At 40.7% G+C, this 18578-nt stretch overlaps 1 protein-coding gene across 3 annotated transcripts in view; it reads right to left on the bottom strand.

Annotated features, from left to right (window-relative positions):
- The window catches only part of STK39 (serine/threonine kinase 39), a 268447-nt gene that overhangs the window by 81007 nt on the left and 168862 nt on the right, over positions 1–18578 (bottom strand). The gene's annotated exons all lie outside the window — the stretch shown is intronic.

Genomic DNA, 18578 nt, shown 5'->3' on the forward strand with positions numbered 1-18578 from the left:
ATGTGGTGGTACTAGAACTCTCATACACTGCTGATGGGAGTTAAAAATGGGAAATCCACTTTTGAAAACTGTTTGGCAATTGCTTAAAAGTTAAACACACACCTACCATCTGACCCAGACACACACTAAGTATTTACCCAAGGAAAAGAAAAATGCAGTCCATGTAAAGACTTATACATGAATGTTCACAGCACCATCATCCGTAACAGAAAAACTAGAAAAGCAAATGCCCACCAATAGGTGAATGAACAAACAAAGTGTGCTATTGCCCATACAACGAATACTACTCAGCAATACGAAGGAATGGACTTCATACATGTAACAGCATGGATAAATCTCAAAACAATTAGGCTGAGTGAAAAGAGCTCTCTCCAAACTAGTAGGTGAAAACCGCTGACAGATGAAGCCACACATATCCCATGCACATGACCCTTTTAATTTTATACTATTAAGGGAACAGAAGGTATAATATACCTCCTAATATATCCTAACATACCAATCCCACTTTCAAAAGGGCTACTTTCTAACTCCTTCTCATTCATACATCTAAATAATGTCTTGGTTATTTACATAGCATATAGGAAGGTAAGAATCTGGTTCATTTACATTTTTAACAAGTGTTTGATAAGCTCTTCTGTGGCAGGAACTTGCTAAACACAGAACCTACAGAGGTGAGCAAAACAGACCTACTGTCGGGGTGACAACAATTAATAATACTGTGCTGTGTATTTGAGCGTTACTAAGAAAGATCTTAAAAGTTCTCATCACAAGAAACGAACATCTATGTGACATGACGGATGTTAAGCAGACTTACTGTGGTGACCATTTTGCAACATATACAAATAATGGAATCATTACGTCATACACCTGTAACTGTTACCTGCCAATTCTATCGATTAAAAAAATAAATTTAAATGAATGCTGATCATATACAGAGCTAAATAGAACAGCATTTAATTTAATTAAAAACAAAAACAGAACCACAAACACCTGGCCCTTGCCTGCTGGGAGCCTGCGGCCTAGTGTGACGAGAAGCATGAGTCCCGCCAGGAGTCTCCCAAAGCAGCTGAGCCTGTTGACTGTATTAACAAGTTCAACATTAGCATGCTAAAACCACCATTATGGTTTGTGATTAACATTTGCTAACAATGAAGTGAAAAATATGTGATCTTCCAACTCTTAAAGGGAAACTCTAGGAGATGTACTTCAAATGCAACATTTAATACAATCTAAGTACTAAAGGACATCCCTTAGGCTTGTGGAAGATTCCATCTACTTGATCAACTTGCCCTTGATCACATCTACTTGAAAAGTGATTTGCTCAAGCTACAAGCACTTCTATACTGCATGACTCACAGTTATGGGATATAAACTGAATACTTGGGAAAAAGTATTAGAGGCTCATTAGAAAATTACATGATCTATCCCCACAGCTCCTTCTCTGCAGCATGTGTACAAATGAGAGCTCCTTCATCTGGATGGAGGAGGACATGAACATCAGCTTTCTGAACTTTCCTATGAGAATGGCAACATTTCTAGCTGCTCATTTAATAGCTACCCCAAATAATTTCCTTTCACCAACACACTGAAAAGGAGCACTTTGGCGGCCACACTCTTAACCGGGACTAACTCTGTTCTCTCCCTGCCAAAGGCAGTTCCTTAACATTTCTGACCGCAGGTGCTCTCTAAGGGTTGATGAGCAGAAAGAAAACAGCTCTCAGCCTGGTTTAGCCCCTGAAGAAATTACTTCATGCTGTAATTCAATTAGGGCAAGCCCTGGACTTCTAAAGATGGTAAATCTAAGAAAAACAATTCAAGAACATTTTTGCACATTTGCAAAAATACTGCAGGTCAAATTTTTCGCTATGTTATCCAAGGTTCTTTACAGAAAGAACCATAAGACACATTTCTCTTGAATTAGTTTCAAGCAAAAACTTGCCTCTCTATATAATCCTTGAATCATACAGGTTTACTTTTATCAGGAAAGGAGAACTAGACAGACAGCTGTAATTTCCCGGCTGCTCAGAAGCTAAGAGCTGCATTTATTTCTCAGTGATTATAATTATTATTACTTTGGGTTCCTGGTGTCCAATTCTCTCTCCACTCTCACGATAGTTTTAAAATTTCATTTTAGCTCCATTTTATTTCTTCTACTTCATGTTTTCATATTGTAAATTACCACCACTTTCCTCTGAAAAAGGCAGTAGGAATAACAAATGACGCACGTGCATCCTGTGGTTAAATCAATGCTTACTTAAGTTTTGGCACCTCTAAATAGCTCTATGGTATGTCACATCAATCCCCTTTTCCAAGTCATTGTTCAATATGCTGTTTTCTATGCATACCACAAAGCTCCTCTAGTTAAGTAATTCTTGCTTAGCTTAAAACAACACAATTTTTTAAATGTGTTTTTCTCACAATGTTTACTCCTCCCACTTCCAACAGGCGGCATACCTAGTATGTGCAGCACATGTGCCTAGAGATGGTTTTGCATGAATTACATGCCCAAGTCCACCAGCATCCTTCGTAGAGAGCCTGGGGACTGGCCCATGTGGGGTGCTCCTGGTCTCCGACAAAGGAGAACAGAGGCCCAGAGAAGATGGTAGAGCTAAGAATTATGCAGGAACCAAAAGAAACTCAAGGAAACCCAAGGCGGCCCCTAAGCCACATCAGCCAAAAATCAGTTGAGAAGCCAGACTCTGGGGATGGAGACAGGGAAGCATGCAAGAAACAAGAGCCAAAAGGAGGTGGAACGGAAACTGCGGATTAAAGTTCCTGGGCACCTGGATTCTGTTAAATGAACAGGGTTTACTTGAGGTGTTTTTCTTGCTCTTCATGTCTCTTAGCTCGAGTTGTTGCATACCATCTCCGCTGCTCCATTCCTCACAAGTATTTAATTGTTTCAATGAACAATAAGCAGAAGTTAAAACTGCAAAGGGGTCAAATGAACATAAATTATTTTCAGAACATTTATGGCAGTTTCGATTTTCCTGCCGTGATGTTGGATTAGTACCACCCCCATCTATCCACCTATTGACAGAGGAGTTCTCACTTTAGAAATCATCTCTGCAGACAGCCTACAGTCTACCACAGAGGCGAGCAAGCACCTTTTATATATTCAAAACAGCAAACAAATACATACAACAATTCATATTTCGAGTCACATTAGCTCAGTTCAAAGGTGTGGGTTATGATGGAGTCTGGGCATTCGTGGAAAATTAGTAACAACTGGTTATACAGGTTTTAATTTGAGCTCCCTTCTTCCTGGTCTGATTTTTTAAAGTCTATAATCACAGTGGCTAAAAACTGTTACCTTTTCCATCTATCTGTATCTACTACCCAACTCCACCCAATCAATCTTCAATTACCAGAATCTACACCCCAAAGACAAAATGCAGTTCAAGGGCCACCGTTTACTCAGAAACCAGAGTATGTTCCATTTATCTTTTTAACTTGTTATATTCATTTCTGTACACCAAGCACAGTGCTTAACATATGGTGGGCACTAAAAGAATTTTGATGAACAAATGAAATTAATTAATCTGAGGAATTCTATTTATTAGCCATTAATAGCAAAAACACACCAGTAACAAAAACTAATAATATAATAATAATAAAACTCATAGAGACAAGTCTAATATGTAGGCTGATGTGTCCTAATTTTTTAACTAAAAATAAATATAAACTGCAGTAATAGGAGCAATTATGCGTGTACATATAGAAAAAAAGGCAAACAACCCCCCAGATATAGCTCACTATTTCTCCTCCTGATTAAATCATGCTGCAGCTGCTCCTAAACCTTAAAACACGGAGGCAATGCAAATGTGAACTTTCTCCTGCAAGACTCTCCAGTGACAAAAAGGAAGAGGTACATTAGCTTATGGTGAAGTCAAAAGCAGAATACAGGCACAATTCCGATCACTGTGAAAGACGCAGGCCTCAGCTAATACCGCCACACTCCTTTCTCGATTACCTTCCTGGTTTCTCCCCTGAACTTTGTCATAAGCACATACTACTTTGTAAAGATATTTACTTTCTCACAATTCCTGACCTTGCACTTTGGGCAGTATTATCTCTTCCTGAAAGCTAGAGAGTTCCAATTTCCTCTTTTCCTTTAAGCTCACTCAGCAACTGCAGATTATCCAGTACAGAAGTCCCCTAGAGTGAGGATCTCTTTATATAAAATGATTCCCCACTCATAATTCTTTATCAGGACAATAATAGACATAGGTGTTACCGAGGACTTAGTTGAAAGCAACATTTCAAATAGGGGAGAGGACAGCATTTCATAAAATTAATTATTATTCATTTCTCTGACGACATGGTTTTAAAGTCCTTGGTTGTATGCGCAACAGGTTAACATGTATCATTTTTTCTATACCTCAAATCTAAAAACATTTATTCAACTTAATCTAAAAACAAAGCAAAATAAAACCAGTTCACTCATTTCTCCCAACCCCCAGCCCCTGCTGCCTCTTGCAACCACCAGTCTACTCTCTGTATCTATGAGCTTTGTTTTGTTTTTTTTTTTAAATTCCACACATAAAAGAGATCATGTGGTATTTGTTCTCTGTCTGACTTATTCCACTTAGCATAATGCCCTTGAGGTTCATCCACGTTGTCACAAATGGTAATCTTCCATTTTTTTTTATGGCTGAATAATATTCCATCGTGTATATGTAACTACTTCATCTTTATCCATGCAGCAAACAAGGGACACAGGTTGTTCCTGTACCTTGGGCATTGTAAATGCTGCAGCAGTGAACATGGGGATGCACGGAGCTTCTTAAATTAGTGGTTTTGTTTTCTCTGGATATACATATTCAGATGTGTAATTGGAGCATATAATAGTTCTATTTTTCCTTTTTTGAGAAATTTCCATAGTGTGCACCTATTTACATTCCCACCAATAGTGCACAAGCATTCCCTTTTCTTCAAATCCTCACCAATACTTATTTCTTATCCTTCTGATAGCAGCCATTTTAATAAGTGTGAGGTGGTAGCTAATTGGGGTTTTTATTTGCATTTCCCTCAGAAATCTGTATGTCTTCATTGGAAAATGTCAATTCAGATCTTCCGCCCATTTTGAAACTGGATTGTGTTTTAGGTATCGATTTGTATGAGTCCTTAGTATATTTGGGGTATTAGCTCCTTATTAGATATGTGATTTGGAATTATTTTCTCCCATTCAGTAGGTTGGCTTTTCATTTTGCTGATGGTGTCCTTTGCTGCCCAGAAGCTTTTTAGTTTGATGTCCCATTTGCTCATTTTTATCTTGTTGCTTTTGGTATCAGATTAAAAGAAATCATCACCAAGACCTCTGTCAAAGAGCTTACTGCCTGTTTTCTTCCAGTTTTATGGTGTCAGGTCTCATGTTCAAATGTTTAATCCATTTTGAGTTACTTTTTGTGTATGGCATAAGATGGTGGTCCAGTGTCATTCTTCTGCATGTGACTGTCCAATTTTGCCAACACCATTTACTAAAAATAATGTCCTTTCCCCATTGTATATTCCTAGCTCCTTTGTCATAAATTAACTGACTGGATCTGTATGGGTTTATTTCTATGCTCTCTATTAATTTACATTGATCCATGTGTCTGTTTTTATGCCCATACCATACTGTTTTCATTACTATATCTTTGTGATATAGTTTGAAATCGAGGAGCAAGATGCCTCCAGCTTTGTTGTTTCTCAAGTTTGCTTTGATCATTCAGGGACTTTTGTGATTCCATATAAACTTTAGGATTGTTTTCTCTATTACTGTAAAATATAACCATTGGACTTTTGGTAAGATAGTAATGAATCTGTAGATTGTTTTGGGTAGTATGGGTATTTTAATAGTATTAATTCTTCCAATCCATGAGCAAAAACTTTCTTCCCTTTGAGTTGTGTCTTCAAGTTCTTTCATTCATGTCTTGTGGTTTTTTAATATATAGGTCTTTCACCTCCTTGCTTAAATAAATCCTAGATGTTTTATTCCTTATGATGTAATTATAAATGGGATTGTTTTCTTAATTTCTCTTTCTGCTAGCTTGTTATTAATGTAAAGAAATGCAACAAGTTTTTGTGTATTGGTTTTGAACCCTGCAACTTCATTAAATTGTTTCTTAGTTCTAATAATTTTTTGATGGAGTCTTTAGAGTTTTCTATATATAATAGTAGTCATCTGAAAATGACAGTTTTACTTCCTACTTTCCAATTTGGATGCTTTTCCCTTTTTCTTGTCTAATTGCTCTGGCTAGGACTTTCTAAATACTCTTGAATAAAAGTGGTGAGATGGGCACCTTTGTCTTGTTCCTGATCTCAGAGGGAAAGCTTTCATCTTTTTAACACTGAGTATGTTTTTAGCTGTGGGCTCGTCACATATGGCCTTTACTATGTTGAGTTATATTCCCTCTATGTGCTTTGTTGAGAGTTTTTAATCATAAACAGATGCTGAATTTCATCAAATGCTTTTTCTGCATCTATTGAGATATTTTTATCCTTCATTTCATTAATGCTAGGTCCCATCCCTGTTTAATCTCTACATATTTGTGAATTTTCCAGTTTTCTTCATGTAAGTAATTTCCAGTTTTGTACCACTGTGGTTGGAAAAGACTCACACCTCTTAATTTTATTAACACTTGTTCGGTGACCTAACATTTGATCTTGGAAGATGTTCCACATGCCCGTCCAAGGGATGTGTATTCTGCTGCTTCTGGATGGACTGCTCTGTACACACCTGTGAAGTCCGTCTGGTCTAACATGTCATTTACAGCTAATGTTGTCTTACTGATTTTCTGTTTGGATGCCCTATCTATTGATACAAGTGGGGTATTAAAGTTCCCTAATACGAATGTATTGATGCCCATTTGTTTATGTATTTTAATATCTGATTTATATATTTAGGGGCTCCTAAGTTGGGCGCATAAGTGTTTTCAAGTGTTGCATCTTCTTGTTGGACTGACCCCTTTATCATCACATAATGCCCTTCTTTGTATCTAGTACAGTCTTTGTTTCAAAGTCTATTTTGTCTGATACATGAATAGATCCTCCAGTTTTCTTGTGGCTTCCATTTACATGGAATATCTTTTTCCATCCTTTCAGTATGTAAGTGTCCTTATATCCAAAGTGTGTCTGTTGTAGGCAGCATACAGACGGGGTCTTGCTTATTCTCCTTATATGTTCAGCTGCTTTGTGTTTTTAGATTGGAGAATTAGTCTATTTGCATTTAAAGTAATCACTGATAGGTATGTGCTTATTGCCATTATGCTAATTATTTAGCTATTTTTGTAACTTCTCTTTGTTCTTTTCTCACTCTCTTCCTTTACAGTTTGATGACTTTATTTAAGGGTATGTTTATTCCCTTTATCTTTTGTGTATTTACTAGAGGTTTTTGCTTTATGGCTACCATACGGCTTACATGTAACAAAGTCTGTAACAGTCTATTTTAAGTTAATAACAGCTTAAGTTTGATCCTATTCAAAAGCTCTACATTTTTACTCACCCCCCTATTTTGTGTTTTTGATGTCACATTTTACATCTTTTTATCTTGCATATCCCTTAACTAATTGTAATCAGTTACTTTCACTAATTTTGTCTTTTAAACCTCCAAAATAGATTTCAGTAATTAATGTACTACCTTTATTATACATTTACTGAGTGAGATTTACTCTCATAAGTATTCTTGCTACTATTTAGTGCCCTTTCTTTTTAGCTTAAAGAAGTCCCTTTAATATTTCTTGTAAGCTAGTTTAGTGCTGATAAAACTCCTTTTAGCTTTTGTTTTTCTGGACAACTCTCTTTCAATTCTGAATAACTTTGCCAGCCAGCTATAGTATTCTTGGTTGGAAGTTTTTTTCTTTCAGTCTTTGAATATGCTGCGCCGTTCCCTTCTGGCCTTCAGAGTTCTACTGAGAAAGCTGCTGATAGTCTTAAAGAGGGTTGCACTGTACATAATAATAAGTTGCTTTTCCTTTGTTGTTTTTATTATTTTCCCCTTGTCTTTAACTTTTGATGTTTTAATTATAATATGTCTGAGTGTGGGTCTCTTTGGGTTCTTATTTGGAACTTTGTGGACTTCCTGCATCTGGATGTCTGTTTCTTTTCCCATATTAGGGAAGTTTTCGCCCACTGTTTCTTTAAGTATAATTTCTACTCCTTTCTCTCTTTTTTCCTTCTGGGAACCCTATGATGTGAACATGATGTTTGATGCTGTCAGGTAAGCCTCTTAAGCTTTCTTCACTATTTTAATTTTTTCTGCTCTGATTGGGTACAGTTCACAGTTTTGTTTCCAAGCTGACTGACCCTGTCTTCTGCATCTAGTCTGCTGCTGAATGCTTCTAGTGTATTTTCAGTTATTATATTTTCAGTTCTCTGACTTCTTTTTGGTACTTTTTATATTTTTCATCTTTGCGGAAGTTTTCACTTTGTTCATACATTCTTCTCTGCAGTTTGGTGAGCATCTTTATGATCACTACTTTGAACTTTATCAATTAAATTACACATCTCTGCTTCATTAAGTTTCTTCCTGAGCTTTTATCTTGTTCTTTCATTTGGAACATATTCCTTTATTTCTTCACTTTGCTTAACTTGCTGTGTTGGTTTCTAGACAACAGATAAACAAACCACCTCTCCCAGTCTGGAAGGAGCGGCCTTGTATAGGAGATGACCCATTTCATTCAGCCCTGCCCCAGCTTTTATTTGTCTTTCAAACATCTATACTTATCCAAGCAGCCTATTATATTTTTAATAGCTCCCAGTAGTTGAGAATATGCTAAGAACCTGTCAGTTTCCCAAAAGGGAGTATCTCAGCACCTAGATGCAGGCTGACTGGAAGCCAGATCCACAAACAGCTGCTTTTAAAAGAATGCAAACATATACAGTCTAAACATACATGCAAGTATAAGCCCAGCTGGTCTTGAGCTGGATCATCGGATATGTCATGGGTGGCAATCACAATAACTGGGGTGCAGATGAGTGTATAAGCTCCTTTCAAAGATATGCCAGCAAGTGGGAGCGAGACACAGGGACCGCACCAAGATGGCGCCCACAGCCCACATTCCTTGAGAGCAGCTCACTTGAGAGGGAATACCTACTAAATGCATCTAGAGGCCATTTACTGTGTCATTGTTATGTGGCTCCTTTTTCCTGAGTTATACAGGGACATAAGTAAATAACAGCTGGCCTTTCAGAGACGGGAGAAGTCCCCAAAATACTGGTGAGTATATCAAGGGTATTGCCATCTAATGGCAGATAGACTCCCTTTAAGGTGACCTTAGACATGGACTGTTCACAGTTTCAACACAAATAGTAGGGAATAAAGTGGGAGAAAAATATATGACTTATCACTCAATATGCATCTTGAAGTCTGAGGCTACTAGATAAATTCAGAGTCCTTACACATGGTGATTTAATAAGCATCATAAAGTCAACTGTAGTCTTAGAGAGGTTACTGGGTATCAGCTTGATTAGTCATATAGTAATCTTTTTAGAATACTGGACTATGAACCAAACGCTGCTTACACACAAGGTGAAAACACCGAAAAGAGCAGTCTCTAATCATTTGCTAAGAAACAGAAAGGGAAGCATAGAAAGACCAGGCATTTTCAGACAGAGGCAAAAGCAGCAGAATAAAACGTACACGCCATTGAATCTACCAACACCCAAATTCACGCACTCCCCACTGCACGGCGGCGGGGCAGCCCAGCCAAACCAAGGCAGCTTTCTGGGAAGGTGAGGAAGCCTGTCTGGGAGTGAAAGGAGCGGCGCTCAGCTGCTGGGCACGCGTCACGGAAGACAAACCAGACTGGGGCCGGAGGCTGAGCACCAGCACGCCTCAAACCCGGGGCAAGCCAACCACCACGACCCACAGGCCCGGACACAGGGGCAAGTGTAACAGGACCGTTGCCAAAGGGGGGGCGGGGGGGTTACATAAAATTCTCCTTTCAAGTACGTACAGAAACATATGAATGAGTAACACTGAGGAAGAAGAATCCTGATGAGAGACAAGAACGAATAGCACTTAGTAAACAGCAAAGCTCCTACGGCTTCCATTTCAGACTTGGAAAGTGCAGGCACAATTCTCAAACACACATCGCTCCCCTTTACGCTTGAGAAACCATGCAGCCCCCACCCCCCCGAAAAAGGCATAAACAAAAATACAATTAGGTCACCTTAAGATTCAGTCTGGTAAAAAAAAAAATCAAGTTAGTCCTAAAACTGTGCCTTAGTATCTTTTCACGTTTCCTTTACCGTCCTCCCCATGCCTTATAGCCTGCGGAGCCCCGCAAGGAGCTGCACGGCACAGGTGGAAGGCACCGCGCTCAGCTGCCTCCCGATTCGCCCGCTGCCCCAGCCCTCACAACATGTCAGAGAGGCAGGCTTGGGGGGCTTTGCCAGTGGGCACTAACATTTGAGAAAAACACCATTTATTCTCAATTATATTTATTTAAGCAGTTCATAACATGCTGCCTGATATGGTTATTTAATATATCCTCTGTTTATAGCTTTGTTTCCTAACACTAAAATGTAATATGATCCTTAAAGGCCAAGGGTTATGCTTCACGATATTCCCACGGCAGCCTGGGCACAAGCGGGCCGATCCGCGTGAGGAGAATGATTATCAGCAGATGCTCAGTGGAGCTTCTCCTATTGCTCCAGAGTCGGTTCCCGGATGCTAAGCTAAGAACAAACATTCCATCAGGTACACCGTAGTCTAACGAGTGCTGCGATCAGAGGTCAGCCACTCCAGTGTTTATTAAATGATGTATGGCCAGAATGGCTAGGCGAGCCCCGGCTACGGCCCCTGACTCCCTCAACTATCTAGTAAGCAGAACTGGAGTGGGGAGAGGGGGCAGAACCACAGAGGGTCTTCAGTCCTGAACGGTCCATCCGGAGAGTGTGCTGGAGGCTCCCCGCCACCACACATGCACTGCAGTCTCCTTGGGAGTCACTCTCAGAGGTGCGTGCAAGGAGGGCAGGTTGGCATCTCACTCCCCAGGTGTTCATCTGCTTATGTGGCATATCTGTCACCTGGCCCTCCCTTAGCTACCTGGGCGAGGCCTAGCGGAGTGGGGGCGAGGAACAGCAGCTGCAGAACCTGCCTGCGCACACTGGGCTTGGTGCGCCGAAGGGGCCAGCTGGAAGGCACCCACATTAAGCCACCTTGCCAGGACCCACTTCTGAGCACCACCTGCCCAGGTGAGAAAGAGGGGAGCTGGGCTGGCCTGGAACCCTTCAAAAAATCCCACCAAGGTCTCTGCCACAGAGCGAGCCTTTGCACACTGGCTTCAGGAGACACTGGCAGGCAGTCTGTGACACACAGGGACAAGCCAGAGGAGGAAGTGGTGTGAAAAGGAGAGGGTGGGAAAGGGCGGAAGAGCAGGTGGCGTCTCCTCCTCAGCCAGCGGGCAGCCGGGAGAGGGAGCGGATAATGGCCACACGGAATGTGAGACTGACGCTCAGACTAGACTCAACTTCTTTACATCCTGACCGACTGCCAAGTTATGGCCTAATGCCCAAGATACCATTAAAGGATGGGAAACGATGGGAACGGAAGAACCAAGAAATCCAACACCTGTGATGAAAGGAAAATGAAACTTTCTTTTTTCATCCCAGAAAGTATAGCTTATTCAATAAACTGATTACAAAAGAATGAATGATTATTAAATCTCCTCTTCGCCTGGATTCTTTCAATTCCCCAGTTCCTTTGAGATCTTCTGGGAGGGAGGAGGTGAGGGAGACAGTATCCAAGGACAAAAAAATTCATCTCAGCTACTTGGATATTGCTAAGAACACCCCAAGCAAACACTACACTTCCCTGCCACAGAGCAGCGAGCCTAGTGCAGTCAAAAGGCCGACCTGACAAAGATCCTTGGTGTGATTTACTACGTCAGAGCTTAAAGCGGGCTTGCCCATGCTGTGGTAATAAACACTCATTTTCTGCCTTTTAAAGTACTAATTCTTCATCTGAACATTCTCAGAGGAAGCTCTCCCTCTACGGGAGAATGAGCAAAATGGTACAATCAAGCAATGAAAGGAGAATGTATCAAAGTACAAAGACTCTCACAGCTTTCCCATCTAGCTAACCTCACATCCACGCCAGTGCGAGAAAAATCTAGACCCAACTCTAGACAAATGAGCAGAGTTTGATTTTATAAGGGAAAATCTCCCTTAAGACAACCAAGGCGATCAGCTGGCATGTTGGCACATTCCCCACGTAAGGAAATGAAGTCCTCTTAAAGCGCCCCCCACAGCAAGCTCTGGGCGAGGAGCGCCACCTGCCCCAAGGACTTCGTAACCCCAGAGAAAGTGATCTGCTTTCTTGCTCAGGGCAGATGCCCTCCACACTACCTTGAAAGGAGGTTATTATTTCTACAACTATATGTAAACCAAAGGGTTTTTAATACAATTTACATACTTTGTAGGCAGCTGTGCTTTATAGCATCTCCATTACCTAAATTCACTAAAATTTCACCAAGATTCTTGTTTTCCTTTGGAGATTATGTTTACTTAACTGTTTACCTCACTGGGAAAACTCATTGAGCTAAGTAGATTACCAGAGAAAAGTGTAGAGTTTAATTCTTTTTTTATTTTAAAAAGAGTAGTTCTCAACATTTGTGTGGCAGTCTAATTTCCATGTGACCCAGAGGCTGGGAGCTCAGAAGATAATCTTTATGCAGCCAAATTATCATTACATTAAGATCCTTCCCAAATGATGAGATCTTATTTTACCACGGTTCCCTAAAATACAGCGGGTATCTGCCTCTTTCCCAGTCTACACTTTCAAGTTCAGGTAAATGCACTTTACACATCATCTTTCATAAACATAGGGCCCAGGTAGGTGGTTTGGAAGAGGCCCTCTCCAGCCCCCAGGTGCAGACCTTCCCTTACCCATGTAATACCCTCAACAGCAGCCTCCAGACTAAAGGTCATCAACTCTAGCAGACAGCCTCATGCAGCCTGCTTCTGAGATGACGGTTTTCACCACTCCTTGCAAAAGGGATGACTAGAGACAGACCCGGCAGCCAGGGGTCGCTGAGTGTCTCACAAACCATCGGGCCCTTTACCCAGGTGCTCTTTGCACTGGCAGGTGATGCACAAAGAGAACAGTGGGAAACAAGCAGCACAGAGGACTCAAGGGCGGTGAGAGTGAGCTGAAGGTGAAGACTCCCAAGAGAGCCAATTCTCTCCCAGCCGCCACCCAACATCTAAAACCACAGCTAATGTTGGATAATGACATGAATGAAGGCAGCAACGAAAAGAAACCCCAATTTCTACGTCAAAGTCCTAATAATTTTCTTACTATGTTGCCTATTACCCCAAAAATACTTTCATTCCTTCCCCTTACCTACAGAATAAAAAAAATTCCTTTACATAAAATCCATAACCTAGTCTTTACCACTGTATCTTTCTGGTCTTTTCTTTCAATGTAAACTTCACAGAGCAGTATTTAAATAAGTGTCCACCAGGATGTGATAACACAAGTTGGAATTCCTACTTAGGTGCTAAACAGGAGTGTGACTCTAGACAAGGAAATTAACTTCTGAGCCTTGGTGGTATTTTTTCATTTGTAAATGAGAATAATATTAGTATCTATTTCTCAGGGTTGTTAGGAGAAGCCAAGGAAATAAAGCAGTGGCATTCTGCACTGCCCTGCATGTGCTGGGTGAGCAGTCTATGCTCTCACAGAAATTAGCACTCCCAGCCACAGACGGAGCTCCTGCGACTCCCTGACTATGTCCGATACTTCCCTGAGCTATGTTTGTGTTCACACTCTTCCTTAGGAAATAATTAAATGTGCAAAGAGTGGCAACTGTTTATAAAAGTGAATATCTGGAAAAACTCTACATGTATACCAGTAGAGAACTGAGTGTTAGATCCCAAGCGAGGGGCCTACATGTCGACCAAGGACGCAGACTGCTACCCCCTGGATATTGTGGGAAGGCCTACCTTCACAAATTACCTTCCTAATGGCTGAGAAAGTGGCTTAAGAAATGTGGGACCAGGAAGAAGGCATAACAAAAGTTAGAAATTATACACCATGAACTAAAGATAGACACTGTCACCACCATTCAAGAATGTGACAGAGAGAATAACACCCCCCAACCCAAAGATGTCCACAGCCTAATCATGGGAAACCCGTAAATCTATAGGTTCCATAGCAAAATGGACTTTGCAGATGTGATTAAGGTAAGGACCCTAAAATAGAAGATTATCCTGGATTATCCAGGGTCCATTCTAATCACATGGGTACTTAAAAGTAGAGAACCTTTCCTCACTGTGGTCAGAGAAAGAGATCTGATGCCAGAAGCAGGGCCACAGAGATGTAAAGTTGCTGGTTTTGCTCACGGACCAAGGGGGCTGAGAACTGAGCAATGTGGTCGGACTCTAGAAGCTAGAAAAGGCAAGGAGACATTTTCAGTTTCTAGTTCCACAAGAAAGGGGCTGAGAAGTCACCAGTTCATCAGAGCCACAACTGAAAAGCTGAACAGACTGAAAACCAGCAACTCCTCTTAGATCCGTAAGACAGGGGAAGACACAGGGCAACCCGTGGCCCACAAGACTGGAGAAAAAGACAGGCAGATACAGGGGGTCTTGGCTTACAGGAACAGAGGCTCATGAGTGGACACCAGTGCTGTGGTCTTAACTGCAACTGACAGACTGCTGGAGGCTCAATGTGGACAAGGCAGAGTTGAAAACATCAGAGAGACACAGTCATAAGAGGACCTCACAATACTGTGAGATTGACTTTGAGGGGCTTGACCATATTCCCACAGTAAATACCTGAGCAAAACCCTCAGGCTTCGGATAGGCGGATGGGAAAAAGAAACATTTTGAAACGCACCACAGAACTCTCTTGCCCTTAACAGGCCTGCCCTCAGGGAAAACCAGTTAACCAGGGCTAACCTGCAAGGGTATTTCTCAGATCCTAGCTGAACTGGGGGAAGGGAGACACCCACCTCCAGCCATCCTGTCCCACCTACGGGAGAAAAAAACTGAGCAACTCTGTGCAGTTCACAGTCTAGAAACATAGGCTCACTAAAAGACTGACACCTAGTCACAGCACTTCAGGACCTTCCTCTCCCCAACACTCTACTAAAGGCGTGTTTACAGCAGCTTCTTTTATCCAGGACCTCATGTCTGGCAATCAAGAAAAAAATGACAAGGCATAACAAAAAGGCAAAAACACAATATGAAGAGACAGAGTGTATATCAGACCCATGAAATTGAAAATGAGAAATCAATAGAGAAAACCAACCAAATCAACAGCTGGTTGTTTGAAAAGATCAATAAAATTGATAAGCCTCTAGCCAGGATGGCTAAGAAAAAAAGAGGACATAAATTACTAATATCAAAAATGAAAGAAGAGACATTGCTACATAGCCCACAGACATTAAAAGAATAATTTAGGAACATTATGAACAACTCTATTTCCACGAATTTTAAAACCTAGATGAGATGGAACAGTTTCTTGAAAGACAATCTGCCAAAACTTATGCAAGAAGAAATAGGCAATCTGCATAGGCTTATATCTATTAAAGAAATTAAATAAATAATTAATAACCTTCCAGAACAGAAAGTACCAGTCCTAGAAGGGTTCACTGATGAATTCTACCAACATTCAAGGAAGAAATTATACCAATTTTCTACAATGTCTACCAGAGGATATTGGGTGAGCGATCACTTCCTAATCCATTCAATACCTAAGCCACTCAGTGAGGCCAGCATTAACTCTAACACAAGAACCAAAGACATTAAAAAAACTATAGACCAATATCTGATGAACAAAGATGCAAAAATCCTCAACAAAATACTAGCAAATCAAATCCAACAATGTATAAAAAGAATCACACACCACAATCAAGTGAGATTTAGTCCAGGGATGTGAGACTGATTCAAGATTGCGGTATCAATTAATATATCACAACAACAGACTAAAAAGAAAAATCATATGATCATATCAATACATGCAGAAAAATCATTTGACAAAACCTAATACCCATTCATGATAAAAATTCTCAGCAAACTAGCAATACCAGGAACTTCCTTAACTTACTGAAGAATATTTACAAAAATAAATATTTTTGTCATACTGAGAAAAGCAAAACTATGGAGACAGTAAAAAGATCAGAATTTGCCAGGGGTATGGGACAGGTTAACAGGAAGAACACAGAGGATTTTTAGGGCAATGAAACTACTCTGTATGACAGTGTAATGGCAGAAACATGTCATTACACATTTGTCCAAACCCATAGAATGTATAGCACCAAGAGTGAGTCACAATGTAAACTACTTTGGATAATAACCTCTCAGTGTAGGTCACAGATTGTAACAAATGTTTCACTCCATTGGGATGTTGATAGTGGGGGAGGCTATGCATATGTGGGGTCAGAGGGTAAATGGGAATTCTGTGTACCTTCCTCTTAAATTTGTTCTGAAGCTAAAACTGCTCTACAAAAAATAAAGTCTTTGAAAGCAAAAAAAAGTTCAAAGAAACAGAGTCTCCTCTAGAGTATCCAGAAAGGGACACGGCCCTGATGACACCTTGATTTTAGCCCACTGAGACCCATATTAGACTTCCGACTTACAGAATGTAAGACAATAAATTTGTGCTCTTTTAAGCCCCTAGGTTTGTGTTAACTTGCTATGTATAGCAGCAGTGGAAAACTACATCAAAGACCAACCAATGAAATTCACTGGGAACCTGAGATTTCCCACTACACCATCAGTTAACAACTATACGAATTTTACCAAGGAGAACAAAGTTTTCTAGCACTCTGGGAATTGCAAAATAAAGTTGGAAGTGTATTCCAGGGAGTCTGATTTCAATGGGGAAAGAAGAGTTAATGCAAAGAAAGCCTCCAAACTGAAATATGCTTGTTACCTCTCCAAGACTCAACATTACGAGGAAGAAATCTTACTGCTCATTATCTCCAGGGACACGGTAACTGGGAACTGAAATATAACTTAGCAAACAGTCTTCAGAATTATTCAGCTCTTATCAAGGGGACAAGTCCTAAGAGACAATCTTCCGGGATAAAACTGGGGAGGAGAATTTTTAGAATGCTAAGAGCAGCAGGTTACCACATCAGCAGCTAGGAAAGGTGGAATATAAAAAAGGGTAAAGGAGACAGCCTCTGCATGGTGACAGAAAGGATAACTTAAAATACGAAGGTGTTTGTGAAAATTCCAGGCTATTGCCAGGCAGGATAGCAGGTGATTAACACTGACTTAAATACCACCAGAACTTTTTAAGGTACCCACTATTTTTAAGACATCTTCTCTTCATGCCTATAGGTGCAATGACATTAAAAGGTTCATGACAAAGAAGCAAGAGTTCAGGGAAGATGTGAAATTACAGGAAACATGACCAAACATTTGGCCCAACAAATAAAACCGGTTCTGGCTAGAGCACTATGGCACTTATGATGAGACAGAGGAGGGCAAAGAGGCCACCCCTTGTAGGGTGATACTGGAGTTCCATTCCTAACACTGAAGGTGACTGGTCATGTGACATTGTACCATTTACTGCACTTCTCCGAAGTTAGATGACAGACAGAGCCCCTGAAGACACCCTACGTCGGAGCTACAGCTATGAGTGTGCACCGCAGAGGCATGCCAGCTTCCACGTTTAAGTGGCTTATAGAAATCAGGAGGACAGTTCTGCAGAGAGCAGATCACACTGACACTTCAAAACCTGCACACGAGACTTGGCCCTGAGACCCAGAGAGAGGCAGGTAGGCACCGCTAAAGGATACTGGTGGCAACCCTAGGAAAAGTGTTCCCAGCAGGGTCTGTAGGAAGGGCAGAGTGCTCCTGGGAGGAGCTGAGTTAACAAGGTTTCTTTTCTCTCGTGCCACTGACACTTGTCTCACAGTTCTTACAGCATGGAGTCCATACGTAATAGAGAAGGGACATCCAAAGTATTACCTTGCTTGGGAATTTTTGTAAAGGAAATCTAATAAAAAAGGATTTTTCATACACATTTCTGCTATAACATAAAAAATAAAGAACTACCAGAAAATAGCTTGTGAGGCATCTTGGTATTAAGCTTGTGATACACATGCCTTTAGTTAAGATTACTCAGTTGGCACTTATGTAACACACATTTATTAAGAGTCCATCATATGATAGGCATTGGAAAGAGCATAAGGACAATCTCTCATCTCCTCCGACTATGATGTCCCACATGTCACGTCTTCTAACCCCAGGGTACTCAAAGTAAGCCAAGGGAAAATTTCTTGAAGAATATGCACTAGATGAACCCAAAAGAATGGCTGCAAAATGGAAACCCTAAGTTTGTATTCTGTTGCTGGTGAACATATCGTACACTCAGGAATCTTTCACTTTTTGCAGCTTAGCACAGTGCTTTAGTTACATCTGGCTCTAAGAATTGAGCCCTAACAGAGTGAGAGAGCAGTGCCAGCTGCTACATGAAGTGACCTCCTCTGACCCAAAAGCCACACACAGCCTATATAATCCCCAGGGGCTTACTCAGTCATGTGGCCTCAGGTTTCTCAAAGTCTGAGCATTTCACTGAGGTCAAAGTTCAGTGCTGAAAGGGATTTTTCTACTGGACAGTGCTCACAGATCAT

The sequence above is a fragment of the Manis javanica genome, chromosome 7 (assembly GCF_040802235.1).
Source record: "Manis javanica isolate MJ-LG chromosome 7, MJ_LKY, whole genome shotgun sequence".
Lineage (NCBI taxonomy): Eukaryota > Metazoa > Chordata > Mammalia > Pholidota > Manidae > Manis > Manis javanica.